General features: G+C 50.2%; 1 pseudogene; it reads right to left on the minus strand.

The window, feature by feature from the left end:
• Positions 1 to 18,186, minus strand: part of LOC139266701 (netrin-G1-like) — a 41,449-nt pseudogene extending 23,263 nt beyond the window's left edge.
• Between the last annotated feature and the right edge of the window lie 440 nt (positions 18,187 to 18,626).

The raw sequence follows: 18,626 nt of genomic DNA on the forward strand, positions 1-18,626 counted from the left end.
TTTTTAGACAAGGATGAGATTTTGTTGTTGTTGTTGTTCAGGAAATGCGATTTGGAAAGGCACAAAGTGCTGTGACGGTCTCTGTACCGTGAAGCGTGAGAACGCTGGTCTCGGTGACTCTGTGCTAACAGCATCGAGCCGCTGTTTAACTCACTGAGAGGGTGAAGCTTCACAATCCGCAGATTGTATGTTGCACATTCAGCAAATTGTCAGTTCTGGGCACTGTATGCTGAACTAAGCAGATACCCAGACAGTTCCTTGGAGTCACATTAACGGCAGCGTAAACATTTTACTGCTCCTGTTCTCCAATTAGTGTCTGAAGATTGTCCTCGGCTAAAAGCTGGAACGAGCCTCCCAGAAGCTGAGTGTGGAATAATGAGGGAATGGCTCCGAGCCCTGGAGATTGTGTGATGGGAGAATGGGAACTCACTGACCCAGACTGAATATAGATCCAACACGAAGGAAGCCTTCAGTCACAATCAGTCATCGAATCAGGAAGGACTTGGATCGAGTAAATAATGAGCAACTGTTTCCAGTGGCAGTAGGGTCGGGGACCAGAGGTCAAAGGTTGAAGGTAATTGGTAGAAGACCCAGAGGGGAGATAAGGAGAGTTTGATCTGGAATGCGCTGCCTGAAAGGGCGGTGGGAGCAGATTCAATCGGAACTTTCAGAAGGGAATTGGATAAATACTTCAAGGGAAATATTTGCAGGGCTATGGGAAAAGAGTTGGGAGTGGGACTAATTGGATATCTCTTTCAAAGTGCCGGCACAGGCCCGATGGTCTGAATGGCCTCCCCCTGTGTTGTGTGATCTTCTCACTCTCTGGATCACGTCAAACCTCCCCAGTTACCCAGCGCTCACATAGGAAAAGAAGGAGGCCATTCGGCCCCTCGAGCCTGCTCCGCCATTCAATGGGAACATGGCTGATCTGTGACCGAACTCCATTCACCCGCCTTTGCCCCACATCCCTCAATACCATTGGTTAATAAAATCTATTAATCTCAGATTTAAAATTAACAATTGATCTAACATCAACTGCCATTTGTGGAAAAGAATTCCAAACTTCGACCAACCTTTGTGTGTAGAAGTGTTTCCTAATTTGACCCCTGAAAGGTCTGGCTCTAATTTATAGATTATGCCCCTACTCCAAGAATCCCCAACCAGGGAAATAGTTTCTCTCTATCTAACCTTTCAGTTCCCCTTAATATTTTGAAAACTTATCAAAACACCTTCTAAATTCTCGGGAACACAAACCTAGTTTATGTAATCTCTCCTCGTAATTAGATGTTGGCCCTGATAGACTGACCTTCAGATGTTCATTGAGATTGTGTGCCAGATGTTAACTCCGATATAGTGCCCTCCAGATAATAACTGATTGAGTGTCATGCCAGATGTTATACCTGATAGAGTATCCCAAATGTTAACTCTGATAGGGAACACCAGATATTTACCCTGATGGAGTATCACCAAGATGATAGACTGAGAATATCCCCCAGATGTTGCCCCTGATAGAGTTCCCCAGTTGTTGCCTTGATAGAGTGCCCCAGCTGTTGGCCTTGATAGAGTGTCCCCCAGATGTTGTCCTGTTGATGGCCCCCAGATGTTGGCCCTATGAGTGCCCCCCGATGTTGACCCTGTGAGTGCCCATCCAGATGTTGGCCCCATGCGTTACCCCCAGATGTTGGCCCTGTGAGTGCCCCCCGATGTTGACCCTGAGTGCCCATCCAGATGTTGGCCCCGTGCGTTACCCCCAAATGTTGGGTTTGTGAGTGCCCCAGATGTTGGCCTGACACGGCGCCCCCTGGGTGTGAAGTGTGGGGTCTGCGACTCTGGCCAGAAGGGGCGGGGAGCTCTCACCGGCCGCGAATGTCCAGGTTGGAGATGGCGTAGAAGTATTTGGAGTGGTTGTGCTGGTCAACACTGGTGGCCCCAGTGGCCGGCCGGAGCAGCCTGACCCGCAGGTCGGTCAGGGTGAAGAAGTCCCTCAGGTCCTTGGTGGTGTCCAGCTGGCCGTACAGCGAGGCCATGTCCTGGAGACCGGGCCCCCCGAACAGGGCAAAACGCTCCTGGATCTCGAAGCGGACCATCTTGTCCACCTTCCACACGTAGCCCCTGGAATACTCCTCCATGCAGATGATATCCAGCACTGAGGCCGGGCTCAGATCCCGGGCGCTTCTCGGCTCCATCCCGAAGGAGGTGAGGCAGTCGGCCGTGTAGAACTGGTAGGGTTGCCACGTCCGGCCGTGGTCCAGAGACTTCTCCAGGACCATCTGCTCCGGCCGGCCCGACTCGAAGGTGATGACTATGTCCTCGGTCAGCTCGATGGTCTTGCCCCAGGACAGAGTGATATTGATCAGGAGGGGCTCGGGGAAACTCCTCCAGGAGACGCTTTGTCAAAAGGTGTTGGGAATCCGCCCCTCATCATCCAGCATCAGCTCGGGCGGGTGTGCGAGCTCGGGCATGTGAGCATCACACTCGTTGTTGCACATGTACGGGTTCTCCTGGAAACAGAGACGGAACAACACAGGTTATGTGTTTGAGTGAGTGAGTGTGATAGAAACATAGAAACATAGAAACATAGAAAATAGGTGCAGGAGTAGACCATTCGGCCCTTTGAGCCTGCACCGCCATTCAATGAGTTCATGGCTGAACATGCAACTTCAGTACCCCATTCCTGCTTTCTCACCATACCGCTTGATCCCCCTAGTAGTAAGGACTTCATCTAACTCCTTTTTGAATATATTTAGTGAATTGGCCTCAACAACTTTCTGTGGCAGAGAATTCCACAGGTTCACCACTCTCTGGGTGAAGAAGTTTCTCCTCATCTCGGTCCTAAATGGCTTACCCCTTATCCTTAGACTGTGTCCCCTGGTTCTGGACTTCCCCAACATTGGGAACATTCTTCCTGCATCTAACCTGTCTAACCCCATCAGAATTTTAAACATTTCTATGAGGTCCCCTCTCATTCTTCTGAACTCCAGTGAATACAAGCCCAGTTGATCCAGTCTTTCTTGATAGGTCAGTCCCGCCATCCCGGGAATCAGTCTGGTGAACCTTCGTTGCACTCCCTCAATAGCAAGAATGTCCTTCCTCAGGTTTGGAGACCAAAACTGTACACAATACTCCAGGTGTGACCTCAGCAAGGCCCTGTACAACTGCAACAACACCTCCCTGCCCCTGTACTCAAATCCCCTCGCTATGAAGGCCAACATGCCATTTGCTTTCTTAACCACCTGCTGTACTGCATGTCAACCTTCAATGACTGATGTACCATGACACCCAGGTCTTGTTGCACCTCCCCTTTTCCTAATCTGTCACCATTCAGATAATAGTCTGTCTCTCTGTTTTTACCACCAAAGTGGATAACCTCACATTTATCCACATTATACTTCATCTGCCATGCATTTGCCCACTCACCTAACCTATCCAAGTCGCTCTGCAGCATAATAGCATCCTCCTCGCAGCTCACACTGCCACCCAACTTAGTGTCATCCGCAAATTTGGAGATACTACATTTAATCCCCTCGTCTAAATCATTAATGTACAGTGTAAACAGCTGGGGCCCCAGCACAGAACCTTGCGGTACCCCACTAGTCACTGCCTGCCATTCTGAAAAGTCCCCATTTACTCCTACTCTTTGCTTCCTGTCTGACAACCAGTTCTCAATCCATGTCAGCACACTACCCCCAATCCCATGTGCTTTAACTTTGCACATTAATCTCTTGTGTGGGACCTTGTCGAAAGCCTTCTGAAAGTCCAAATATACCACATCAAATGGTTCTCCCTTTTGGAAACATCCTCTAAAAATTCCAGAAGATTTGTCAAGCATGAATTCCCTTTCACAAATCCATGCTGACTTGGACCTATCATGTCACCTTTTTCCAAATGCACTGCTATGACATCCTTAATAATTGATTCCATCATTTTACCCACAACCGATGTCAGGCTGACCGGTCTATAATTCCCTGTTTTCTCTCTCCCTCCTTTTTTAAAAAGTGGGGTTACATTGGCTACCCTCCACTCTATAGGAACTGATCCAGAGTCAATGGAATGTGACTGTCAATGCACCCGCTATTTCCAAGGCAACCTCCTTAGTCATAGACATAGACATAGAAAATAGGTGCAGGAGTAGGCCATTCAGCCCTTCTAGCCTGCACCGCCATTCAATGAGTTCATGGCTGAACATGCAACTTCAGTACCCCATTCCTGCTTTCTCGCCATACCCCTTGATCCCCATCAGGCCCTGGGGATTTATCGGCCTTCAATCCCATCAATTTCCCCAACACAATTTCCCGACTGATAAGGATTTCCCTCGATTCCTCCTCCTTACTCGACCCTCTGACCCCTTTTATATCCGGAACGTTGTTTGTGTCCTCCTTAGTGAATACCGAACCAAAGTACTTGTTCAATTGGTCCGCCATTTCTTTGTTCCCCGTTATGACTTCCCCTGATTCTGACTGCAGGGGACCTACGTTTGTCTTTACTAACCTTTTTCTCTTTACTTATCGATAGAAATTTTTGCAATCCGTCTTGATGTTCCCTGCAAGCTTCATCTCGTACTCCATTTTCCATGCCCTAATCAAACCCTTTGTCCTCCTCTGCTGAGTTCTAAATTTCTCCCAGTCCCCGGGTTCGCTGCTCTACACTGTCCCATCAAACACTCCCAGGGCACGTACAGCATGGGTTAGATGCAGAATAAAACTCCCTCTACACTGTACCATCAAACACGCCCAGGGCAGGTACAGCACGGGTTAAAGAAAACCCCAGGTGTGGACGGAACACGTTGTGCTTTTTAAATGAATCTGGGGAAGAAATAGCAGAGGCACATATTTAATAATTAGTTAGAAAAAGGTGTCATACCCGAGGACTGGAAGATAGCTAACGTAATACTTATATTTAAGAAGGGAGATAGAACATGTCCAGAGAACTGTAAACCCGTCAACTTAATATCGGTGGTAGGAGAAATAATGGAATCCTTACTAAAGGAGAATATAGAAGAACATTTAGAGAGCAAAAGTATAATAATGAATAGTCAGCATGGAGTTCAAAAGGGAAAGTCTTGCTTGACCAACCTCATTGCATTCTCTGAAGAGGTAACAGAGAGAGCAGACAAGGGTAATGCAGTCGATGTAATTTATCCAGATTTCCAAAAGAGCTTCGATAAGGGACCACATAATAGACTAATGAATAAGGTCAGAGAATGCAGAGTCAGGGAGCCAGTAGCAGAATGGATAGCTCGCTAGCTTCAGGACATAAAGCAGAGAGTAGGGGTAAAGGGCAGCTATTCAGAGTGTCAGAAGGTAGAAAGTGGGGTCTCCTCATCTCCCCTTAACCTTCTCTGCTCTGAGGAGAAAATCCCAGTTTCTCCAGAGTCTCCACATAACTGAAGTCCCTCATCTCTGGGACCATTCCAGTAAATCTCGTCTGCTCCCTCTCCAAGGCCTTGACATCCTTCCTACAGTGTGGTGCCCAGAATTGGACACAATTCTCCCGCTGGGCTCTGCCTCCACCACCCTTTCAGGCAGTGCATTCCAGATCCTAACCACTCGCTGCGCAAAAACAATTTTCCTCATGTCGCCTTTGGTTCTTTTGTCAATCACCTTCAATATGTGTCCTCTGGTTCTTGAGCCTTCCGTCAATGGGAACAGTTTCTCTCTATCTACTCTGTCTAAACCCCTCATGACCATGAACACCTGTATGAAATCTCCCCTTAACCTTCTCTGCTGTAAGGAGAACAATCCCAGCTTCTCCAGTCTTTCCCTGCAACTGAAGTCCCACATCCCTGGGACCAGGAACGAGCCCCAGCCTGTTCAGCCTTTCCCCATAGTTAGATCCTCTCAGTCCCCCAATCATCCTTGGGAATCGTTTTGAGCAAAATAAAATGGACTGCAAGGAGACCAGGGAGCTGACATGACAACATTTTGGACGTTTTCTTTGTTTAGATTTTCCAAAGTTCATGTTCAGTGAAAGAATCTCCGACCTCTGACCTCTAGAGATGGGAAAATGAGTCTCACTGCAGCTGTCTGTTTGGGTTAGAGAGAGAGAAACGACAAAAGTTTTGTGAGCGGAATGATTGACGGGAACTTGTCTTTTTATCGTCTATTGTTAAAACAATCCCTTATTTGTGCTCAGGCCATACCCCTGGGCTCTGTGTGTTGGACCCTCGCCCAGCCTGTGGGCCTAATGATGCTTTACCTCAGGCTGGTTTGTGAGGGAGCAGTCGGAGGTGGCAGGGCTCCCTTGGGGTCACTTCAGCTCATTGACCTTCCGCGGTGAAGCAGCGATGGACACAGCGGCAGCTCCACATGTTGTGATCTGGAATGCGCTGCCTGAAAGGGCGATGGCAGCAGATTCAATCGGGAATTGGAGAAATACTTGAAGGGGAAAGATTTACAGAGCTGTGGTGAAAGAGCGGGGAGTGGGGTTAATTGGGTAACACTTTCAAAGAGCCAGCACAGGCACAATGGGCCGAATGGACTCCTTCTGTGCTATATCATTCTATGATGCTGTGATTCTAAGCCGGGACACTGTGTGACTCGAGGGGAACTTGGAGGTGATGGTATTCCCAGGCACCTGCTGCCCTCGTCCTTCTAGGTGCTGGAGGTGGCAGATTTGGGAGGTGCTGCTGAAGAAGCCTTGGCGAGTTGCTGCAGTGCATCCTGTGGATCAGACACACTGGGACTCTGCCTGACATCGGCAAAACAGAATCAGCCCGACATCTTTTTCCAAATAATCAGAAAGTGGCTGTTGCAGCAATCAATAAAACTAATGCGTGTGATAAAGATGGAGAGCGCGGCAATATACAGAGATCATAGAGATTAATGAATCTATAATTGTCACAGCATCGACTAAAGGCAGTGACTCAAGCCGCATATTGGATTGGTTATTTTTAATACTCGATGTAGAAGGAATGGAGTAACATTAGTACCACAATCCTAAAGCTGTGTAAAGTATAAATGAATAATGGAACGGTGCAGATGTGACGTGCTCCTGAATTGCCGTGTCCTCGGGACATAATTAACAGCACCATGCCCCAGCGCTACAACTGACCTCCGACTGCTCCGTCACTGTTGTCCCAGGCCGTGGTCTTTGTTGGTGAAGGCACCATAAAGGTTCAAGCTCAGGTCACCAGCCATGCCCGGCCCATCCAAACCTCGCTCACCTTCTTGTTCCCTACTCAGCCTCACCCCTCCTCACACTACCCTTTCACAAGACTTCAGCCTCAACCATAATCTGAGGCCCTTCTCACCTCATCCCACCGTTCACACATGCACTGTGAGCAGCCACGCAGATTCAAATGGACGTTTACACACATCCACACAGCAGCAACTATTCAACTATGGAAGGCACATGTGGCACACGATGAGCTGCACACTCACTCACACCTTCTTGTGCTTCTTACTACAGGTGAAACTAGCTCACAACAGGAGAGAGCAGCAGTGCACCGGTGGAGGGGAGCCTGACATACAAGCCCTCAGTGAGGTGGAGGAGCGAGTGTCCATCCCCATGGGCACACCAGTTGGTGCGGTAGTGGACGGAGAAGCAGCACCCCCTGTGGACCATGACGGTATGTGAATGCCCTTTGGCATTTCTGTGAGATCCTTGACCCTTGACAGTAAACGCCGTCCACTTCAACTGACGGGGAAGATGATGAGGAAGGTGAGGAAAGTGTGGTGCCTGTGTGGGACCCTCCATCAGTTGCATCGAGTGGGGACACCACCGTGGTGGAAGGACCAACATTCCTGGGCTTTGAAGAGCCTGAGGCTCCTGAATCCAGTGGCCTGCAGCAGCGCCCAGAGCGAGGGGAAGCTCGGGGACCATCTCCCCGGACAGTGAGTCGACCCATCAGTCCTGCTCAGAGAAAGTCAGACGTGGACCTGGACTTGGAGGCTATGTCCAGAGAGTGCATTGGAGAAGGTCCCGCAGAGCATGGATACACTTGCCCTGAGGTTGGGGGAGGCCGCCTCTAGCATTGTCCCTGCCTCTCAGCAGTTCAATGAACCCATCCTTGCCCACTTACAGAGGGAGATGGACTCAACCAGCGACAGTGGAGTTGCAGAGGGGAGAGCGCGTGCCATGGTTGACGTGGCAGCAGCTATCACATCACAGGCCCAAGCCACGCAAAGCCTTTGTGATGTGATACTGTCAATGATTGTGGCAACAACTCTCAGAACGCTGCGTTTGAGACTCAGGCTGCTCTGAGTCAGTCACAGAGTGATGCCATGCAAACACTGACTGCTGCCATCCTCTCTGTTCCCCAAAATCAAACGGGGAGGTAACGGTGCCGAAGGAGGCCAGTAATCCGCGCTCCCGCATATTGCTCCGGATGCTGAGGTTCCGCCCTGGGGGAGTGGCAGTGGGCTGTGGGAAATGAAACTTGTTGTCTTTGCTCAAGATGACAGCATTCTGGCTCCCACCATTGCCACTCTGCCTTTCCACTTGCCGCGGTCTACACACCAGCCAACCTAGACTGCTGCCGCCGATGCTGAGGTGGTGCAGTCCGCAGCCGGGCCTTCCAGGCCCAGAGCTGGTCCAATGTATCCTACTCGGCCATCTGTAGTGTCTGTGTTACACACAGCAGCCCTCAAGCAGCCTTGCTGCAGGCACTGAGGCAACATTGAGGAGGAGCAGGAGGTGGGGGAGGGGGTTAAGGTAAGGGGTAGCAAATGCCAGAGCTAGTCTCAATAAAAACTTTGGCCACAATGGACAGAAGGCCTCACCCTGTAAATATGTTTGTCACGATCTGGTTGCAGTTTTTGAGGCCTGCTATTGTTGTAAGTGTATGTGCCTAATATGGCACATGGATACTGTTGAGGAATGACAAATGGCAGGGGCCTGTGTACAGATATTGTTGATGTTAATTGTGTGTTATGGTGTTTCAAGGGGCTGTTGTTAAATGTTTATTGGTTGCTGGTCAGGGGTTGTGTTGTGTTGTTGGAGAACCGATGTATGATGAGCCGCTGACATGTGGCCCTTGTATCGGGAGCAGTGCCACGGTGTCTCCTCCGTGGCTGCTGCACCTCCTCCTCTGGCTGGCCAGTCGGGGCCTCGCCAGGCTCCTATTACTCTTTCTCCTCCTCCTGAGTTGGGGCTGCACTCCCCGCTGGTAAGGCCTTGGCCCTCATGATGGCCAATTTGTGCAACTTGCAGCACACCACAATGAATAGCGACACCTGTTGAGGGAAGTATTGAAGGCTGCCTCCAGAGTGGTCCAGGCTTCAGAAACGCTGCTAGAACACCCCTATTGTCTGCTCGATGTTGTTGTGAGTGGCCGCATTTTGAACATTTGGATCAAGACTGCTCAAAATGGAGGAGAAGCATCCGAGAAGGCGACGAACACATCGAGTCTCTTTGCCGGGAGGATGCGGAAGCCAAGTACAAACAGCAGAAGGAACGTTCGACAACCCAAGCACCCCACCCACCCGTCCCTCTAACCACCATCTACCCCACCTGTGACAGAGACTGTGGATCCCACATTGGTCTCATCAGTCACCTGAGAACTCATTTTAATGTGGAAGCAAGTCATCCTCAACTCCGGGGGACAGCCGAAGAAGAAGAGAAGAATTAAACCTCACCATACAGCCCAGGGAGAGAGAGACACAACGGGCTCCTGCTGTGTGTGGCTGCATCAACGGGGGAAGGGAAGATATTTCAATAGAAGGATCATGTATTACAGAAACTGCTCCTGCAACACTGGAGCATAAACGGAGCATCTTATAAATCATTGTTCCTTCCACAAATCCACTCACCCCTTGACATTTATTTCGGGGGTTTAAGTGTTGCTGTCTCGGATTTACACTGTGTGGTGTGACGAAGAGCCTGTCGTTATCACCAACTAAACCACTCGCGATCAGCACGGTTCACTCCCCTGGTTAATGATGTAAATTAGTGTATTATTGAGGACAGAAGTTAGTGGCTCCATAAAGTACAATCTCGCAGATTGCTGTCACTCCCCATCACCCAGTAATCAGGCCCTTTGTTGGAGTTAATGTTCGAGCAGAGTTGCTCAGTTAGCAGTATTTAGTGGGCCAGTACTGAGCTGAAAGATTACATAGGATTACTTATAGGATTACATATAGGATTACATAGAATATACGGCACAGAAACAGGCCATTCGGCCCAACTAGTCCATGTCGGTGTTTATGCCCCACTCGAGCCTCCTTCCGTCTTTCCTCATCTAAATCTATCCACAACCCTCTATTCCCGTCTCCCTCATACGCTTATCTAGCCACCCCCACCGCCCCCCCCCCCCCCCCCGCCTTAACTGCATCTACACTATTTGCTTTAACCGCTCCCTGTGGTAGCAAGTTCCACATTCTCACCACTCTTTGGGGACAGACGTTTCTTCTGAATTCCCGATTGGATTTCTTGGTTCTCTCTGTATCCACTCTATCAAAACCTTTCATAATTTCAAAGACCTTTATTAGATCACCCCTCAGCATTCTCTTTTCAAGAGAAAAGTGACCCAGCCTGTTCATCCTTTCCTGATATGTATACCCTCTCATTTCTGGTATCATCCATCTCCCCACGGCCCACAGTGGGTCAGGGAGAGGGTCCTCTCCCCACGGCACACAGTGGGTCAGGAAGAGGCTTCATCTCCCCACGGCCCACAATGGGTCAGGGAGAGGGTCCTCTCCCCACGGCCCACAGTGGGTCAGGGAGAGGGTCCATCTCCCCACGGCCCACAGTGGGTCAGGGAGAGGGTCCTCTGCCCACGGCCCACAGCTCAGGGAGAGAGTCCTCTCCCCACGGCCCACAGTGGGTCAGGGAGAGGGTCCATCTCCCCACGGCCCACAGCTCAGGGAGATTGCCGTGAAGCCCAACTTGTTCAGTAATGTCCTTTAGGGAAGGAAACCTGCCTCTGTAACCTGCCCGGGCCTATATGTGACTCCAGGCCCACACCAACGTGGTTGACTAGTAATGACCCTCTGAAGTGGCCGAGCGAGACACTCAGTTTGTATCAAACCCGATCCCAGTGGATCAAGAAGGCGGCCCACCCCCACCTTCTCAGGGCACCTGGGGATGGGCAATAAATGCCGGCCGTGTCAGCGATGCCCACATCCCCAGAATTAATTTAATAAAGGAACGGCGGTTTTAAGTCCATATCTTGCCTGGGAGCTCGATGGGATTCTACACTTTGGAATTTAATTATAAAGAACGTGAGCCGGCAGAAATGAATGTTTGTTCAAGTTAATGAAACCCAGAACTCTGCACCTGGTGTTTGTGTCTAAACATTTCAGCAATGAGAAGACCAGAGGGAGGTTTCAGAGAAAGAAACCAGACTGGGGAAGGATTGAGAATCTGCAGCAAATCTTCAACCAGCTGTGGTGTAATCCCACATTATTGACCGGCCTGTGTCGATCGGTCCTTATAGACCATAGCCATCTTTCATTAAACACCCAGCTTCCAATTTTAAACCGTCCGTCCCCAATGGGTGACCTCCTTCTAATGAAAGGTCCCCAATAAAAGGCCTTCTCCCCAAACTAATGTCCCCAGTGCCCCAGCCTCACGGAGACTCAGGGCTGTGAGCAGGTGTTCAGGGAACCCACCGACTGTCTGTCAAACCAGATTTAAACAAACACTTTAATCCCAGGCTCATTTCAGCTCCGTCAGTCAGCAGGTTCCTGGGGGTGGGAAATAAAACAGGAGCTCGCAGACATATACCGCCGTCCGCCCCGCTCCCCACGCACTTCCACCCCGCCGCAAACCGACTACACCGCCCGCAGCAAAAACAATCTACAAAGAGCTGAATTTTGCTCAACTCTCCACTCCATGGATTGGGGCGGGGAAAATCGTCTCGCTCAGTGAGTGTGCCCCCTTTCGGTCGGAGGGCAAATTCGGCAAAAGGGTGCTTCTGGTGAATGAGCCCGTGTAATGTGGGAGGGGAGGAGGGAGCTAGAGTGAGAAAGAGAGAGGAGAGAAAGAGAGAGCAAAGACTGAATTCTAAAGCGCCATTCACTAGCTCAGGATGAGAGTAGTGCAGCGCTCCCTCAGTACTGCCCCTCCGACAGTGCAGCGCTCCCTCAGTACTGTCCCTCCGACAGTGCAGTGCTCCCTCAGTATTGCCCCTCCAACAGTGCAGCGCTCCCTTAGTACTGCCCCTCCGACAATTTAGTGCTCCCTCAGTACTGACCCTCTGACAGTGCAGCACTTCCTCAGTAGTGACCCTCCGACAAGGTAGTGCTCCCTCAGTACTGACCCTCTGACAGTGCAGCACTCCCTCAGTAGTGACCCTCCGACAATGTAGTGCTCCCTCAGTACTGACCCTCTGACAGTGCAGCGCTCCCTCAGTACTGCCCCTCCAACAATGTAGTGCTCCCTCAGTACTGACCCTCTGACAGTGTAGCACTCCCTCACTACTGTCCCTCCGACAGTGCAGCGCTCCCTCAGTACTGACCCTCCGACAGGGAAGCGCTCCCTCAGTACTGACCCTCCGACAGTGGAGCATTCCCTCAGTACTGCCCCTCTGACAGGAAAGCGCTCCCTCAGTACTGACCCTCTGACAGTGTAGCACTCCCTCACTACTGCCCCTCCGACAGTGCAGCGCTCCCTCAGTACTGACCCTCCGACAGGGAAGCGCTCCCTCAGTACTGACCCTCCGACAGTGGAGCATTCCCTCAGTACTGCCCCTCTGACAGGGAAGCGCTCCCTCAGTACTGACTCTCCGACAGTGGAGCACTCCCTCAGTACTGCCCCTCTGACAGGGAAGCGCTCCCTCAGTACTGCCCCTCCAACAGTGCAGCACTCCCCCAGTACTGCACTGGGAGTCTTGGCCTGGGTTTTGTGCTCAAGTGTCTGGAGTGGGACTTGAACCCTCGACCTTGCCTGTCTGCCTCTATCTGTGTTTATAATGAAATTTGCACGTGGTCAATACAGAGAATGGGTAACAGAGAATAACAGGAGATGGAACCGAGACTCCTCATCATTCAAACTGCTCGATAGAAAAATCCATCCACTGGTGACAGGTTCAGGGGTCAGTTAGTCAGTGCCACAACAACAGTAAATCATTCTTCAAGCATTCTCCTGTCTGAGCTGCTAAAGTGAGTGGAACATTGTCAGAGAGCAGCGCAGTGAGGGAGCTCTGATCCAGGAATCAAGAGACTGGGAAAGTTTAATGTGCAGCCGGTTTACTGGGGACAGTGGGCAGTGAGTGAGATATTGGGCAGGGGGCGGATTCATGGGGATAAAGTCTATGGCCTCAGGTTTAATCCACTTCCTGTCGGCCTCTCCCAAACCCTCGATTTCCCGTCTGAGTAATAAAGGTTTAGTCCCAGACCCAATAGAATGGACTGCGATATTACAAAGAGAATGTTTGGTTCGTTCAGACTGAAATCCCATCTGCTGCTCGCATCTGCTGAAAATAAACTCCCTTAAAACAGGGGAAATATCACAGAATCTCACAGCACAGAAGGCCATTCGGCCCATCGTGCCTGTACCCATTCTTTGAGGAGCTATTTGAACCTGCTTCAACTAAACTCCCTGAAAACAGGGAAAAATATACTTAATAAATTTGGGAAAAAGGATAAATTTGCAAGGCTATGGGGAAAGAGCAGGGAGTGGGACTAATTGGATCACTCTCTCAAAGAGCCGGCACAGGCACGATGGGCTGAATGGCCTCCTGCTGTGCTGTGAGAGTGTGTGAACAGCTGGCAGGGGAACGGATACAGATGTTAACAATCCCGAGAGGATCAGACACAATCCCCAGGCACCAGTTTACAATCAGTTCAAACTCAGCTTACAGAAATTACCCAGAAACTCCACGTTAACATTCACCAGCTGTCACCACTCGCTGGGATTTCCAGAATTGGTGATCGGATTCAGAAATAATTAGCTGTCAGAATTTTACCCGAGCAAGGCACAGACTGTGTTTCTACAGAAGTGGAGACGATTCTCCCTTTAATTTGACTGTTCGAGCTAACCTCATAACACAGTCCCTCACCCCCTCACCCCTGGTCACACTGTGTCACTGTGCCCCGTGTCATAGAAACATAGAAACATAGAAAATAGGTGCAGGAGTAGGCCGTTCGGCCCTTCTAGCCTGCACCGCCATTCAATGAGTTCATGGCTGAACATGCAACTTCAGTACCCCATTCCTGCTTTCTCGCCATACCCCTTGATCCCCCTAGTAGTAAGGACTTCATCTAACTCCTTTTTGAATATATTTAGTGAATTGGCCTCAACAACTTTCTGTAGTCGAGAATTCCACAGGTTCACCACTCTCTGGGTGAAGAAGTGCCCCATCTCTCTCTCCCCTCACCCCCTCACCCCCTCACCCCCGGTCACACTGTGTCACTGTGTCCCATCTCTCCCCTACAATGAGGAGCCCACTCTGCCCGTAGTATTCCAGATGTGCCTCTCCCTCAGTTTGTGCTCAGACACTGTGAGTTTTGCTTTGCAGCACGAGAAACACTCAAATCAATGAACAAATCGGCACTGAAGTGGAATTGGAGGCGAATACTTTGAGCTGGTGCCAGAGATGAATCAAATTGGGGATTACAGACCAGCGGGAGATTCTGTTTCTAACATGGAGATCGATGAGCATTAACTGGTGCCTTTTGGTCGAGAAGAACTAAAACAAACAATCGTATCCACTCGATCACCAAGGCCACCTATTTCCACCTCGGTAACATCGCCCGTCTCCGCCCCTGCCTCAGCACATCTACTGCTGAAACCCTCATCCATACTTTGTTCCCTCCAGACTCGACCATTCCAATGTTCTCCTGGCCGGACTCCCATCTTCCACTCTCCGTAAATTTCAGCTCATCCAAACCTGTGCTGCCCGTGTCCTAACACACACAAGTCCTGTTCCCCCATCGCCCCTGTGCTCACTCACCGACGTTGTTTCCCAGTCCGGCAACACCGAAGTGGCAAATAACATTTGTGGTCCACAAGTGGAAGGCAATGATTATCTCCAACAAGCCCGAGTCCAACTACCTCTCCATGACATTCAACGGCGTTACCATTGTCGGATCCCCCACTATCAGCATCCTGGGGATCGCCATTGACCAGAAACTTAACTGGACCAGCCACATAAATACTGTGGTACAAGAGCAGGTCAGAGGCAAGTATTCTCAGCGAGTGTCTCACCTCCTGACTCCCCAAAGCCTTTCCACCACCTACAAGGCACAAGTCAGGCGGGTGATGGAATACTCTCCAATTGCCTGGATGAGTGCAGCTCCAACAATACGCAAGAAGCTTCACACCATCCCGGACAAAGCAGCCCATCCACCACCTTAAACATTCACTCCCTCCACCACCGGCGTACCGTGGCTGCAGTGTTTACCATCTACAAGGTGCACTGCAGCAACTCACCAAGGCTTCTTCGATAGCACCTCACAAACCCATGGTCTCCATGGGAACACCACCACCTCCATGTTCCCCTCCAAGTTACACCGCATCCTGATTGGGAAATATATTCAATGTTCCTTCATTGTCACTGGGTCAAAATCCTGAACTCCCTTCCTAACAGCACTGTGGGAGAATCTTCAACACACAGACTACAGCGGTTCAAGAAGACAGCTCATCACCACCTTCACAAGGGCAATTAGGGATGGGCAATAAATGCTGGTCTTGCCAGCGATGCCCACATCTCAGGAACAAATAAAAAACTGAAGGATGTGCCTGGGACTGAGTCTCCCAGCAGGACCGGCAGTATCTCCCTCTGCCCAGTCTCAAAGCCCATGGAGGGATTGGAATTGCAGTTCTGTGGATTACTGGTCCAGTCACAGAAGCCCTGCACCACCATGCCCAATTCGATCACAACAGTTTATGACCAGGAATTCGTGTCTTTGCACCAAGGTTACAGCCACAGTCTGAATACATTCTCACCCTGGAGTCTTTCTGTCTCACTCACCCACTCACAGTCAACACACAATCAGGGAACACAAGTTCAGAAGTCGGGACACATCTGGAAAGAAGGAGCGAGTACACCTGTCAAAAATTGTTACATATTAAAAAAAGGCCAATAAATTCAGCCGCGTTTTTATCGGTGAAAGAAAAAATGATTGCGATTTCAAAAAGTCCTCAATTGTCTGTGAAGCGCTTTGGGACGTCCTGAGGTGTAAAACTGAGACAGTAACATCTAGTGTGGTCTCACTGGGTCCGGGCCCTGTTTCACACACAGCTCCCACAGTGCGATATGGGACAGCTGGAAGTTTACCTCAAAGACTCGTATTATTTTTATAACAGATTACTAATTGAGCTGGAGAATAATTCCCTCTTATGAACTGCATGTCCTGCAATAAATTATACATTTTCAATTATTGCTGAAACATACGGCTGATTATTAAACCAGGTGTTTCCCCTCGAACAATGATGTAGGAACCAATTATCCTGAGGAGATGATTCACTCAACAAGAGCATCATTAATATTTAGAAAGAGGCTTGAATTTACATCTCAAGGACATATTCCACACTGGGGATATTGGGCAGGGCTCAGACACAATGGGACATATTCCCCACTGGGGATATTGGGCAGGGCTCAGACACAATGGGACATATTCCTCACTGGAGATATTGGGCAGGGCTCAGACACAATGGGACATATTCCCCACTGGGGATATTGGGCAGGGGTCAGACACAGTGGGACATATTCCCCACTGGAGATATTGGGCAAGGCTCAGACACAATGGGACATATTCCCCACTGGAGATATTGGGCAGGGCTCAGACACAGGGGTCAGGAGCTCCAGGGGTTGTTTATAAACATTCGACCTCCCTCCTCACATCTATTTCCGTGTCTAATTTTACAAACACTGCCACCCCTTCTGGTGCAACACTGGGAAGCAGCGAGTTTTATGGTTTACGTGTCCTGACCTTTCCTGTTCAGCCCAGCAGTTTGACTTCTCCTCACAGTTCCAGTAAATGCAACTTATCAGACTGTTATTCCATCCCCATATCTCCTCCTTCACCAAGCCCGCCTACTTTCACCTCCGTGATATCGTCTGTCTCTGCCACTGGCTCAGAGCTGTCCAGTTAGTCCCACTCTCCTGCTCCTTCCCCATAGCCCTGTACATTTCTCCTTTCCCAGTATTTATCCAATTCCCTTTTGAATGTTATTATTGAATCTGCTTCCACCTTCCTTTCAGGCAGCACATTCCAGATCATAAAAACTCGCTGCATTAAAACATTCTCCTCATCTCCCCCCTTGGCTTTTTTGCCAATTATCTGAAATCTGTGTCCTCTGGTTACCGGCTCTCCTGCCACTGGAAACATTGTCTCCTTATTTACTCTTTCAAAACCCTTCATGATTTTAAACACCTCATCAAATCTCCCCTTAACCTTCTCTACTCTGAGGAGAACAATCCCAGCTTCTCCAGTCTCTTCACATAACTGAAGTCCTTCAACCCTGGAAACATTCCATTAAAATTCCTCTGCACCCTCTCCAAGGCCTTGTCATCCTTCCTAAAGTGTGGTGCCCAGAATTGGATACAATACTCCAGCTGGGGCCTAACCAATGATGCATAAAGGTTCACCATGACTCCCTTGCTTTTGCACTCGATGAAGCAAATGTAGGAATTTGGATGGAATTCACTTTGATAAAGGCCGTTCAGTGAGCGTCCATTCACAGCGCGACACATAACAGAGGCTGTCTCAGAAAGGCTTCTACTCACCAGCGTGCAGTACATCTCGGGGGTCTCTCCACACGTACTGTCGGAGGGATCCAAGCTGACCTTCAGTGACCTGGTGAGCAGGGCGGCCTCGGGCTGGCAGGCCATGTAATCCCAACTCATGGCCTGGTCCCAGTGAAGCTGGGCCTTACACAGGTCGTAGTGACCCCAGGACGGGAAGTGCTGCGCAGTGAGAGACAGGGCCGCCCAAAGGGCCTGAAGGGGCAACAAACCGGACAGACGCATCGCTCCGACTGGACCGCGCTCAGAGAGGGGCCATCTCGGTACGTCTGGTGGTGATTCAGTGAGTCCCTGCTCCGACTGGACCCGCTCAGAGAGGGGTAATCTCAGTCCATCTGAGGGTGATTCAAGGGGTCCCTGCTCCGACTGAATCCGCTCAGAGAGGCGCTATCTCGGTCCGTCTGGGGGAGATTCAGGGGGTCCCTGCTCTGACTGGACCCGCTCAGAGAGGGGCGATCTCAGTCCGTATGGGGGTAATTCGGGGGGCCCTGCTCCGACTGGACCCGCTCAAAGAGGGGCGATCACTATGCTTGCAGATGTTCCAGGTGTTGGAATTCCAGCTATTTTCCCAGCATTGGTACAGATGTTCTGGATGTTGGGATTCCAGCTGTTTTCTCACTGTTGGTACAGATGTTCTGGGTGTTGGAATTCCAGCTGTGTTCCCAGTGGTGGTACAGATGTTACGGGTGTTGGGATTCCAGCTGTTTTCCCAGTGTTGGTGCAGATGCTCTGGGTGTTGGAATTCCAGCTGTGTTCCCAGTGGTGGTACAGATGTTACGGGTGTTGGGATTCCAGCTGTTTTCTCAATGGGTACAGATGTTCTGGGTGTTGGGATTCCAGCTGTTTTCCCAGTGTTGGTACAGATGTTCCAGGTGTTGGGATTCCAGCTGTTTCCCCCCCAGCTGGCCGCTGTGTCAGACAGATGCTTTGATTGGCTGATCAGTCAGAACTGGGGCCCAATGTGATGACTGTTTCCTGACCAGAGTCTGTTTCCCAT

This window comes from Pristiophorus japonicus, chromosome 7 (genome assembly GCF_044704955.1).
Source record: "Pristiophorus japonicus isolate sPriJap1 chromosome 7, sPriJap1.hap1, whole genome shotgun sequence".
Classification (NCBI taxonomy): domain Eukaryota; kingdom Metazoa; phylum Chordata; class Chondrichthyes; family Pristiophoridae; genus Pristiophorus; species Pristiophorus japonicus.